The 9,873-nt window shown below is 55.1% G+C and overlaps 1 long non-coding RNA gene across 1 annotated transcript; it reads right to left on the bottom strand.

Annotated features, from left to right (window-relative positions):
- Window positions 1-941: 941 nt before the first annotated feature.
- Window positions 942-9,674, bottom strand: LOC121057237. Its single transcript, XR_005813719.1, has 3 exons — window positions 8,050-9,674; window positions 4,709-4,885; window positions 942-4,320 (listed from the first exon to the last, which is right to left on the bottom strand). It is a non-coding gene; the product is annotated as an uncharacterized LOC121057237 (long non-coding RNA).
- Window positions 9,675-9,873: the final 199 nt, after the last annotated feature.

The raw sequence follows: 9,873 nt of genomic DNA, 5'->3' as shown, positions 1-9,873 counted from the left end.
GTGGGCTTAATCCGCCCAAAATCTCCTTCATAACACCCCCACAGAGGTATAAAATGCTGAGCAAACCTGGAAGAAAGAGGACAGCGCTTTTCACTTCCTAGACTGATTTATGCTCTACAAACAGCATCACATGCAGCCGCTGACAATTTCACGCTGAGTTACTCATGCTGCCTCCCCGCCATAACGATACGTACAGATGGGAAGGAGATTTGGTACGCCTCGAAAAGAGGCGAGGGAATATTTCTATTTGACAGCTTGTTTTCTTTGGTCAATGCATCGAAGGATTTTAGTTCATTATTTCATGTCTAGGCTCAGTTCCCAGCCACCAAAGGGACAGCTGAAGTCGTGGGTTTAGATAGAGACTGAAATACTTCTCCTAATTCTGCCTTCGCAAGCGAGCAGGATGTGCCTGGGGAATGAATCAACTGCTGTAAGCTGAGTTCTGAAACCCTTTTAATTGGGTAAAAAGGGGGGAATTCGAGGCTTTAAGCACTTTTGGAGCCAAATGTCCTAAGCTAAGGGGCGCAGGCGCTGGTCGCACCTGCAGGTGCTCAGCTGGGGCTGCAGCCCCAGGGAGGAGGAGCTGGTGGGGGAGGAAGAGGAGGAGGAAGAGCAGCAGGGAGGCAGCAGTGACACCAGCAGTGACACCAGCAGGGACCAGTGGCTCCAGCTCCTCTGCCTGGGCGCCTTGTGCAGTGCCCTCGCTTTCACCCCCCCTGCCTAATACCCATTCATGATTTAGGATTAGTCTTGGCTTCAGACAGGGAGGCTAGAACCGTAACATGATCCGCAAGAGTGCAGGGGAAGAGCCTGTGCAAAAAATAGCTGTTAGGAATAATATTTTCTTCATATGGTGATTCGGAAAGCCAAGGCTGGGGGAGGTTGGGGTTGGTTATCTCCTCAGAGGTGCCAGCCCTGCCAGCGAAGTCATTTGCACCTACACCAGGGACGCTTTTGTAGCCCCAAATCATTTATCTCAAAACACGGGGTGTTTGAGCCCAGGATTTAAGGGTTACATCAGAAACCGACTGATGGAAATGGGTGTGATTCAGGTCCCTAAATGTCTCTTCAGAGCTGTCTCCAACACAGGGGACATTTGGGCAGGAGAATCCCCTGCAAAGAGGGGGCTGGCGGAGGCTGGCCACGAGTTCCCACAGGCTGTAAACACTCCAGTTCTCGTTTTCACTCCTGCCTCCCCCTGCAGATTCCCAAAAAGCCAGCAAAGCCTTTCAGGATGCTGAGAGCAAGGCGTGCAGGCTGTTTATGGTGTACCACCGAAAGGCCAAAGCTGCCTCTCCCCAAACGTGTCAGGAGAAGCTATTTACTGCCACCGCCGAAAAATCCTGTAAGGCTTCAAGGCGTCATCCCACGGACCGTGTTAACAGCTTGAAAAGGTCAGGTTAATAAAAACATATATACAGAGACCGGCTGAGGTGTAACCTGGCTGCACAAATCGCCCATGGAAGTGGGCATTTGGCACTGCAAGGAGGCGGCCGTAAATTGGGACCCGTGGACCTGACTTCTTCTCCTGGGTGTCTGCAGTGCCCTGGTGTGTGCCTGTGCTTCAATCCAGCTGCAGCTGTTATGCGCCCATGTTCGCAGTCCTGATGGATTTGCTTTCCAGGAACATTTGTGTTTTGTTGTTTCCAGCGTGTAAGGAAACCGGGGTTTGGCTTTGATAATCCTCAAAAGCAGCAAAAATCCCATGCCTTCGGAACAAGCCTCACCAGAGCCTGCTGGAGCGAGCAACAGAGTTGCATTGGCTCGAGTGAGCTTTTAACTGAGGCCTGGTTGTCTCCCAGAGCTGTGGCACACTTCAAGATGTGGGGAAAGTGGATCCAAGTGGGCTGGGTGGACCTGAGCTGCCTTGGTTTGCTGCAGAGCAGCCGGCGGCACTCCGAGTGGTGCCAGAGGGGAGCCGGGCTCTGTACAAGTTCACGCTCAATTTCAAGTAACAGCATTTGAGAAGGAAGCACGCTTTGTGCAGAAGCCTTGCAGATCTCACTGACTAAATGACTGGGTGTGCACCATGCTTAGCCCCAGGCTCCAGACAAAGAAAAAGTAAAACCAAGGCTTTGGCATCCCTGGAAACGTCGCTGCTTCTTCCCGAGCCTCCTCTTCACTTGCGGCCTCACTCTGAAGTCAGAGTCTCTGGAAACTCAGCATTCGTCCCCAAGGGACTTTGACCTTATCTTCAGTTAATAACAAGAGAAGCTAATAATGCTCATGAACTGCCATCACCATTCCAGTTCAAAGCCAGCCAGGAGCGAGACAGCGATGCAGCCTGGGGGACCTGGTCAAAGCAGGGTCCCCTTTCCCTGTCGAGCTGCACCTTGATGAGGGCAGAACCCGAAGCATGAATCCAGCAGGCTGTGTTCGAGCTCAAATGAGAGGGAACACCGCATATTTCAGATGCCTGCAGATTAAAAGCTGGGGTCTGGCTGCCTGCAGAAAAGCTGCGCTGCCGGGACAGTGGGCACAGGGGTATGTGGGGGACAGGGGTGCTCCTGCTGCGGGGAGGCTGCTGGGATGCCCTGGGGCAGAGCAGGGCTCTGTTCCCCCGGTGCACATCACGCTGTGCCACCTGCCATGGGAGCAAACCTCGGCCCATTGCATGGCATGGATGTAGCCAGGGTCCTCGGGGGCTCCCCGCTCCAAGCAGGGTGAGCCCAAGCCCTGGGCCATGCGGGGCAGCCTCAGGCACGTCTCCAGCACCGACCAGGGAGCTCAGACTGTCTGGCCCCTTTCCCAGGAGCTCGGACAGCTTCCCTGACCTTGGGCAGGGCATTTAATTCTTCCACTTTCATTCTCCGTCCAAAAAAGCTAAGATAATACTTCCTCCTTCCTGTCCATTTAGAAAGTAAGCTCTTTTTGCTCTCCCTGGCGATGCGCGGGGCCAGATGTGCGATGCAGCTGTGCCGGTAGGGGCAGGGCGCTGCCTGCCATGATCCCTCCTGGCTGCAAGAAAAACCCACCCACAGCCCCCAGGGACCCACAGATTATGGTCCCATGGGTGCTGCTGTCACCTAGCGTGCTCAGGACTTCTTCAACCCCAAAGAAATGCAGGAAAATTCCTGCTAGTGGGGTGGGCAGAAGAGTTAGGTTGGAGCCAGGGAGGAGAGCTGCTTTGCTGTGCCTGGGCTGTGCCCCCCCCAGGCTCCTTCCCATCCCTGGGTTTTACGTGCTCCCTGCAATTATCACCATTTCCCTCTGCACTGCCAGGATCACACTGCTGTTTCAAACAGCAAAGCAAAAGAAAATGTCACAAGACGGTGGTGCAATGCCTGGAAAACCCCAGCAAACCCTTCCCATGTGGGCTCTGACTCCCACCAGGGTGGGCGCAGAGGAGGGAGCATGGGGTGGACGAGGACCCCCCAGGTCCCCTGGGTGGGGATCCCAGGGCAGGACAGGCGGTCAGAGGCAGGGCAGGTCTGCGGGGAGGTTTTACTCAAGCTGGATGAATTTTTCCATTGCTTAATGATGGGGAAGGCAGGACGGGAGGGGACGTTTCCCTACCACACAGCACTTTGGCAGAGGGGATCTGCGCTAAGGAGGCTATAAGCATCCCCCATCGCTCCTGCCCTGCTCGGGTCTCCTCCAAAACCAGCAGCCATGCAGCCACACAGCACAGCCAGGCCTGACTTGGACACGGGGATGCTGTTGTTTTTACCTCCCCCGACAAAATCTGATGAAACTGAAGTTTCTGCACTGGACTTTTTCCTCCAAACAGCCTTGGTTTTACTGAAACACGCAGAGTCCATGTCTGCAGTGACGGTGAGCAGAGAAATCCTAGCTGAGCACCAACACCTTGAGTTTCAGTAGCCAAAAGATCAGGAAATTATTTCCCTATTTATTTTTTTTTTTCCTCAGCCAAAACTCCAGAGAACCTCCTCTGCTCTCACCTGTAATGAGCAAATGCCCCCCAAAACCCCACCCCACTCCTTAAAAAGGGGCTCCAGCAGCACCCCTTTCCCCCAGCACTTCTCAGCAGGGGTGGCTCTGGGCTTCTTCTTCTGGCACTGGCTTCCCCCTCTCCACGTGCTCACCTGACTTCTTGCTGTGGGAGAGTTTTTTTCTTTATTCCCAAGCCTATCTGATGACAGCTTCACCCGCTTTAGCCGCAAGCCCAGCTCTCCTGCAGCCTCCTGCTTTTTTCCAGTGGAAAGTCTGTTAAATCTGACAACAACATCTTGATCCTTTCAAGTGGCTCGGTCCCAGTGCCGGGCTCCAGGCTCCACAGCCCAAACTCCCGAGCGTGGCCCAGCACCAAGCAGGCACAGCGAGCTGGAAGTTGCCTGCAAACAGGAATCCTCATGGTTGCTGAAAACAAGCAATATTTGTGTTGGACCGTGAGCCTATCTGAACAGACCGCAGAGGGCTTTATCTAGGGGAAAAAAATATTGTAATTCCCTCTGGGGGTGGGGAGGAAATTGGGGTGGGAAGTGGGGCGAAGTTGGACCCGCAGTTGTCTGCAGGGCTGGGAAAAGGCAGGGGGATGCTCCCTGTGCACCCCAGGACAGGTTTCGGTGCATGGAGCTGCTTGAATCAAGGGTTTCTGCATTGCCTGAGGGACAGGGGGAGTGCAAATCCCTCAGCAGCCTTCGGACCCATTTTATCCCCAGCTGAAGCCTCCCTCCGTGCAGAAACCCTGGCAGGGCAGGCACAGGAGGGGCCTTTTGGACCAACAGTTCTTGCTTACCCCACTCACCAATTTTGGGCTTCAAAAAAAAAAAAAAAAGAAACCCAAGTCCCTTCGCAGTGCAAAGCCCAGCCCAGGACGGTTTGGGAGCAGCCGAGCCCCAGTTCCAGCCATGGGGCTGAGGCAGCAGCAGGCTCCCGGAGGCATTTCCCCCTCTCCAAAGGGATCAGCAAGGCACAAGCAAGCCTAGGAAAGCAATAAAGAAAAAGTCCATCTGGTTGTCGCCCTTCTTCTGATTCATAATGTTAAATAAAATGCCAGAAACTGATCCTTTTTTTTTCTCCTCAAACAGCCAGTAGGTCCTTCATATTTTCCCACTTACATCATCCAACATGGTTTGAATCTACAGTGACTGGTAAAGCCTCAAAGGCATAATTGCAGTTGTCTTAGGAAAGTGAAATCATATGGTGTTCCCAAGATCCCCTCCCCCTTGCTTTTTTCCTTTTCTTTTCTTTTCCTTCATTTTTTTTTTCCTTTTAATGTTTCTCACTCAGCTTCCAGATGTTTCCTGAGGAAAAAAGAAAAAGAAGCAAGAAGCAAAGCGGGGCGGAGAAGAGAGGAGAGGAGAGGAGGGTGCTGTAGTGGAAAAGGCCACGTGGCAGCGAGAGCTCCCCAGCCAGAGGACGGGAGCAGCAAAAGCTGCAGCCCTGCTCAGAGCAGCCCCGGGGGCTGCAGGGGCTGAGCCCCCACTGCTGCGGGACCACCCCATCCCACCCCAACCCTTCCCATCCTATCCCATCCTCTCCATCCCCCATGGGGATGCTGGAAGCCCCGCAATGGTCCTGAGCTAAGCAAGGCAGCGCTGAGCATCGTCGTGTGTGCTGGGCACAGCCCTGTTTGAGGAAATCCCACAGCCACTTAGGACCTACTGCAACCTTACAGCTCGGACCGGCACCCTTACCTGCTGCTGCCCCGTATCAGAGCACTGACTCCCTACAGCCTTCACCAGCCCTTTGTGAACTGAACACCTTCTGGATGTGCTGAGCCACCTTTTCCATGGGATGCCGACTCCTTCGTGGAGGCAGTTCCACCTGCCCAGAGACCTTGGGTTTGGGGCTGAGTTTACATCCATACAGCTTCACACGAGGCACTCGCATCAGTTATTTAAACCAAAAGTAACCCCAAAACCATCCAAGCCCCACTGCCCCTCGCGTGTGACGGAGGGTATAACAATTTCTGGTGGCGCCTGAGCTCCAAGCAGCCCGTTAGAGACCCAGCCCTGCTCACTGACACTCAGGGAGCCCTTCTGTCCCTGCAAACAGCCTCCCTACAAGCAGAAGCGCTCACCCCACAATTCAGGCCGGCACAGCCCAGGCATGGTTTCAATTAGGGCTGTAATTTACTGCCTTGGCTTGGAGGAGGGTAAGGCAGAGCGACGGGGAGGTGCCTCAAACCCTGCCTTCTGTGCCGAGCTCCCTTTCCCCAAGGAAAGGGAAGAAGGGGTCACACCCTGCTCAAAATGCCTCTCGCCCCCCGCACAACCCCTGCTGCTCTGGGGCCAGCCTACCAGGCACGGCAGAGGGCTGGGAAAAGCCGTGGTGGTGCCAGAAATTTAAGGGATAAACAACACCAGTGGGGCAGGCTCCACTTTCCCCCCCCCCCAGCCTCTCTCTGCCCTATGCTGGGGGGGAAGGCACGCTGCCCGCAGCAGGGGGAGGGCAGGGCAGGCAGCAGCGCCTGGGGCAGCCACACCAGCCTCGTCTCCCTCCCAGCCAGCAAGAAATCCTGCCGTGCGGTGTTTTCCTGAGGCTTCGTAGCCACCCTAAAAAAGCGGGGTGGCCGCAGGAACACCCTGCCCCATGGGCTGGCAGCGACGGGCGCAGGGGAGCTCGCAGGGAGCTGCAGCCCCAGGGGACCCCACGGTGACACCACTCGACCAGGGGGCCAGGCAAGGAATAAGCCAGACATGGCCTAAGTAAAATGAATCGGGCACTTCCGAGGGAGCCCTCCGCACTAATTGCATGGGAGGGGTGGGAAGGGATGCAGCCAGCCAAGGATTATTGAGAGGCTGGGTCAAAGCTCCTCTCTGGATCAACACAAAGACCTCAAAATTAAGGCTCATCCAATGTCTTCAGAGCATCAAACTCCTAACAGTGAGGGGGTGGTTTCCAGCCTCCTGTAGGGAGTGCAAATACAGCTCACCCAAAGCCATTCCCCACGTCCTGCCCTTGCTGGGGAGGAGGCAGGAGCTGAAGCTGCAGCTCCCCAGTTCTATTTTTTTTTTTTTTTTTGGTTTAGATTTGTTTGAGCTGTTTTAGAAATGACAGCGAGTGCAATGCATCCGTCTCCCTGCTCACAACAGGCAATAGGCTGAAGGATTTTTCAGTTGTGTAAGATTCTACCCAGGACAGGCACAAAAGGGGCTAAATCTAATTTGCAGGGGAGCACATCTCATTTGCACGGCACCGAGGCTCTCGTTTCCTCCCACAGGCGGTGCTCGAAGGCCCTGCTCTACCCTCAGCACAATTTACTATTCCCAGTGGAGTAGAAATCTGTCTCCACCCAGGGCAAGAATGAGACCTGGCTGGAGAAGCAAAAGGAGGAAGGGAAGTCTGCCATCTGAAAGACTTTCTTGAGTTTCTAGATAGTCTGTGCTGCTGCTTCTCAGCAAGGCCAGCCAGATATGAACGTCGCAGGCCAGCGCCCAGCTCGGCACCAAGGCCTGCCTGCATCACCTTCCTCATCCAGCAGAGCTGCTGCTGTTCTGCACCGGAGGGGGTCAGCGTGCAGCGACTGACCTTGGAAAACGGCCACTTCTGCCCACACGCCACACAACTCCCCGAGCAGCTCAGACCGTTGAAAAATACAAGAACAGGGGGCAGAGAGAAGGAAAGACCAAACACGCCTGGCACTGAGGTCTGGCAGCAGCACAGTCACAGAGGCAGCACCAGCGGAGCATTCAGCCTTGCACAACCCTCCGCGTAACACATTAATTAGGTTTCAGCAGCAGTTCCCCCCCCAGGCCCCCACCACTCTCTTCCCACCCCACTCAGGACATTTTTTGGGCAGCCACACGTGGGTTTTTTCCCCCGGGGCGGTGACTGGAGAGGGCAGAGCAGGGGACAGGGAATTTTTTTTTGGGGGGGGGGGGGGGGGACGGACACCCAAGTGATGGGTGCAGGAGGGATGGGGGGGTCCAGGACCCGTTGCCAGGGCGTTGCCAAGGCGTTGCCATGGCGACGGGGGGGGCAGCCCACGGGAGGGCGCGGCGGGGATGCTCGGGGATGCGCGGGGCGAGGGCGGCACCTGGCGGGCGCAGCGCGGCGCGGCCACCGGCACGGCCCGGCCCGGCCCCGGGGGGTCCCCGCACCCCGGAGGGGGGAAAACGGAGCCCAGAGCCCTCCGCTCACCCGTGGGAACACGCTGAGGCCGCCCCCGGTAATCCTGTGCGGGAGGATTGCAGGTTAAAGCCCCGCTCCGGCTTCCACCGGGTGAAGCAGAGGGTGAGGGCTAAGGGAGCTCGGCTTTGACCCTGAAACCCTTCAGGAAGCCAAGGTCCCAGCTTTAAAAGCTTGGCTCCTTAGCGTCGTGTTAACAAGCCCCAGGCTTCCTCCACTCCTCCCTAAAAGTGCTTTGGGACAGGTGCAGGCTCTAACTTGCTCGGGAACGAGGCGGATCAATGGCAGCTGGGTGCTGTCAGAGCGCTGCTGCCTTCCTGAGAAACCTGCCCATAACCCTCCTCGCTCCGCTTCCTAACCGGGGTTCCTCTTATTCCTCTTCAAATCATGCAAATCACACAAACGCACCTTGCCCAGGGAGGTTCCCTTTCCTTCTGACACCAAGCTAATGCTCTGGGTTTTCCTTTCAGGTTGTTTTTTTTTTTTTTTTCCCATGGGAAAAAACAAAAGCGCTGTTTATTCAGCACTGTCAGGAGGGGAAATATTCCCCTCCCCGCCCCCCCTTTCTGGAAATACAGGAGCTAGAACCAGAGCTCCGTGGGAGAGGGGTTAAAATGTGCAGCAACGGGTACAAAGCCATTTGAGCAGAGAGCATTCGTGTAGGTCGGGGCTGGTGTAGGTGAAACAAATAACTGTGAATTTTGGGGGGGGGGGGAGATATCTGGATGTGTGCGTAACGGGGGGTGGATGGCAAACCAGAACCTTGGGGCTCTCCAGCAGAAACCTGTTACTCATCGGCTGCAACCGGCACAGGCTGATTGTAAATTTTGATAAGAAGAAAGTGACAAATCATGAAACCTATGATTAAAAAATAGACGAGAGCCAGATCGGCTGATTAGGAGGCCGATCGCACGCTGTGCTTCTGCACATAGGCTGTTTAGGCTGGGAAAAATGGGGGCTGATGTTTCTGAAAAGAAACCGGGGCAAAAAGCTGGGTCCCCGACCTGGAGAAGTGTTCCTGGGGAGAAGTGGGAACTGGGAAAGTGGGGAGGAACCGGGCACGGGATGCTCAGGGACCTCGGCCTCTCGGCTGAGACGGGTGAACGCAGCACTGGGGGGAGCAAGAGAGTCACTGTGAGATGACAGACTTGGTTAAAAGCTTGGATCTGGCCGAGAAATAAACCCCAGTATCCAGAGCCCCGCTGGGCTGCCATTTACCCCGTCTTGCCCATGGCAAGGGCATCCAGCTCTGCCGCACCCTGGTTTTCTGCTCTGTGCTCAGAATCAGCACCACCCCACGTACCCCAAGCACCTTGAGCTGTTTTCTGCTCTCATGAAGGGGCAAAGGGCTCCTCTCTTTTGCTCTGGTTTCCCCTCAGCCCCTTCGTCCCTGCTTTCTGCCCAGCCTATCCATCAAGCCTCCAAATTTCAGCTCTCTGCCCAAGTGGTCCTGCCTGTCCCCAGCATCCCCGTGCCCTGCGAGCGATGGAGAGCTGCTCCTCTGTGCCCACCGAGCTCCCTGCGGTGACTGAGGACCTGTGTTTACAGGCCACATCCCCCAAACCAGGGCTTCTTACAGAGATGCTCAGGCAGAGGCTGCAGAATGAGTCGTCAGCTTTTGGTTTAGCTCCTTAAGGACCCAGATTTTGACTTTTAAAACAATTTATAAAACTCTATAAATAAATCACATTCTGTGCACTTGAGTCAACATTAGCCTAAAAACCTCCCTCCTTACAGCTCATGTCAGGCAAATAAGACAGGCTTGATAACTGGAGAGAGTGATTTATAAAGGCACCATATGGGAGCTTGTCTCAGAATTATAATTGATTAGTGAGC

This window comes from Cygnus olor, chromosome 19 (genome assembly GCF_009769625.2).
Source record: "Cygnus olor isolate bCygOlo1 chromosome 19, bCygOlo1.pri.v2, whole genome shotgun sequence".
NCBI classification, from domain to species: Eukaryota; Metazoa; Chordata; class Aves; order Anseriformes; family Anatidae; genus Cygnus; species Cygnus olor.
The sequence above is the reverse complement of the archived record's forward strand: the minus strand, read 5'-3'. Positions and strand labels throughout refer to the sequence as shown.